The sequence below is a fragment of the Leptonychotes weddellii genome, chromosome 2 (assembly GCF_054177405.1).
Source record: "Leptonychotes weddellii isolate Sample4059 chromosome 2, ASM5417740v2, whole genome shotgun sequence".
NCBI lineage: Eukaryota > Metazoa > Chordata > Mammalia > Carnivora > Phocidae > Leptonychotes > Leptonychotes weddellii.
The window spans coordinates 13,932,046-13,934,735 of record NC_138370.1 but is presented as its reverse complement, the minus strand read 5'-3'; the positions used below and the strand labels follow the sequence as shown (position 1 = coordinate 13,934,735).

The 2,690-nt window shown below is 40.6% G+C and overlaps 1 pseudogene; it reads left to right on the top strand.

Annotated features, from left to right (window-relative positions):
• Positions 1-1,433: 1,433 nt before the first annotated feature.
• LOC115943803 (U4 spliceosomal RNA) lies at positions 1,434-1,510 on the top strand (annotated as a pseudogene).
• The last annotated feature ends 1,180 nt before the right edge of the window (positions 1,511-2,690 follow it).

The following is a 2,690-nucleotide window of genomic DNA, read 5'->3' as shown; positions in this document are numbered from 1 at the left end:
TCGATGCCCCCAAATGCAATTGTCCATTTTTTCCAGACATTTTGTTACCACCCGGGCAAAGAATCTTATGCTTTCAAACCACACCTGCCTTTTCCCCTCTACTTGACAGGAGAGGACTCAGCCCTAAAACAATGCAGATAAGTTAATGAGACTCCTGAAACGAATGCAACCTCTTTCTAGAGCTACAGAGATTGTCTTAGGTGATGAGCGTAGCCTGGGCTGCAGAGAGGGTATTGCTCTATTGTTTCAAATACATTTCAGACCCACTCCAAGCTTTAAACAGCAACTTATTAAAGAATCTAAGTAAATCTCAACATTTGGTTGACCTTTGATAGAGTCCCTTTTAGAGAATAGAAGAATCTATTCAGTTGTTTGTTTGCCATGTTAACAGTAATGCTTTCATTTATGACAATGTCTAGGGGACAGATCTTTCAGGGCAATTATGTTCTATTAGGGAAAATTACACACCTTTCCTCTGTCAGGTGACCATAGAACAGTTCAGACTGGGGCTTCAGCCTCTTCACCATCTCCCTTTGCTTATCCTGCACACAGTGGAGCCTCACACAATTCTGACAAGATCATTATTCTTGGGACACTTAAGGAAAAAAAATCTACTAATACAGATGGTGTCCTTGAATAATAGGAGTTTGCATTCAGGGCAGACTTTCAGCAGCAACAGAAACATGCCCCCATAAAGCAAACATTTTTTTAATGTATGCATTTGCACTTTTAATGGTCTTCTACAATAAAGCAATCATCTCAACCTGCAGGGAGGTTCTTAAAGCCATGAACATTAATTTCCTATTGCTGCTCTGACAAATTACCACAAACTCAGGCAGCTTAAAACAACACAAATTTATCATCTAACAGTTCTGGAGGTCAGAAGTCTCAATTCAGTCTCACTGGACTAAAGTCAAGGTATTGGCAGGGCTGCAGTGTTTCTGGAGGCTCTGAGGGGAATATCCCTTTCCTTGCCCTTTCCAGCTTCTAAAAGGACCTGTATTCCTTGGCCAGTGGCCCTTCCTTGCATCTCACCAACCTCTTGCTTCCATGGTCACCTCTATTACTGGCTCTGGTCCTCCTGTCTCCTTCTCTTAAGGACCCAGTGATTGTATTGGGCTCACTGGGATAATACAAGATAACCTCCCCCATCACAAGATGCTTCATCACCTCAGCAATGTCCCTTTTGCTAAGTAAGTTAACAAAGTCATGGGTTCTGAGGAACTCTGAGAGGGCAGGAGACTACAACTGGAAACTCCCGACTTTAAAAAGTAACTTCTCAGGAGAAGTAAAAATAAGTGAACAAATAAGAAATTTTAAAAGATGCCATCTAATTAGTAAAATCTCATTCAGGGCATCAACTTAATTTTGGCAGCCTTGAGTGCCATAAAATTTAGCATGGTCTTTTTGCTTCTTAAAAGTATTTGCAGGCCAGCTTCGCGCAGTGGCAGGATCGTAGCCAATGAGGTTTATCCGAGGCGCGATTATTGCTAATTGAAAAGCATTTGCAGGCCGGTAGGACTTCAAAACTCAGGAAAAAAAAAAAAAAATGAAAGACTGTAAGGCAGCAGATAGTGATTATCTGTGATGCCATAATAAACAGAGTACCAGATATGAATGCCAATGAAAAATAAACAACTAACTGTTTGATGGCATGATGTCTCACTGTGGGTGCACTGGTGCCAAAAATTAAATTCATAATAAACAAGGTTCCTCCTGTATTTAAATTATCTCCAGATTAATTCAGGAGTCCCTTTAGGGCAGTTGAGCAGCTTTTCATTCTGCAAATACATCACAGCTGGAGAATTAAGAGTATTAGAGGAAGGGGGTTTAAAAAAAACTCACTGGAAATAGAACAAAAACTCTATTATGTTGCCTGTATGGTAGTTTATTTTTTTAAGTACTTCCATATCCATTGGTTCTTTTGTTTGGTTATTCATACAAAAATATTTGAGCCTTTCGTCTATGTATGCCAGGTGTGTGTTGTTGAGAATCTGATAGGCCATTACATGAGGTAGCCACTGGAGGTTTCTGAGCAAAAAAGTAAGATGATTAGATGTAGGTTTTAATGGGGTCACTTTGACCCCTAGGTTGAAACTGGATAAAGGGAAGGAAAGATTAAATGGAGGAGACAAGTGTAAACAGTGTGATGTATGTGTGTGACAGGTTACTCTCAACAGTAACAGGAATGCTTACTTAGCATCTGATGTACTCTCATCAAGAATCAGTAATCCAGAGACGGTTACTTAGTATTTCAAAGGATGCCATCAGAATCCACACCAGAGGGTTTGGTAGTTAGCAAAATTAACAAAGAAGCACAATTGTGTTGTTTAGAATGAAGGCTAGTTGAAAACATCTGCACAGGCCCCACTACCCTTGCCTGCGTGGAGTATGAGAAGCCTGCAAGTCCCACACCTGTGGCTTCAGTCCACCTTAAAGGTCAAGCTAGCGCCCCACTGATTCTCAATTTGTCTACTGAACCCCACCTCAAGGTTGACTGGTCCTTCTACCAGAATTCTGTATCCCCCTCAAAGTAAACCTGAAGATACCTCAAAACTACAAAGATAGGTTGTATAACTTTTTGTACATGCTTGCTAATAAATATTTGCATGTTTGGTAGAATTTGGTCCAAGACTTGCTTTCTCTGTCACATACCATCTATCTTACAGGCAGTTAGTGGGGGAAGGGAG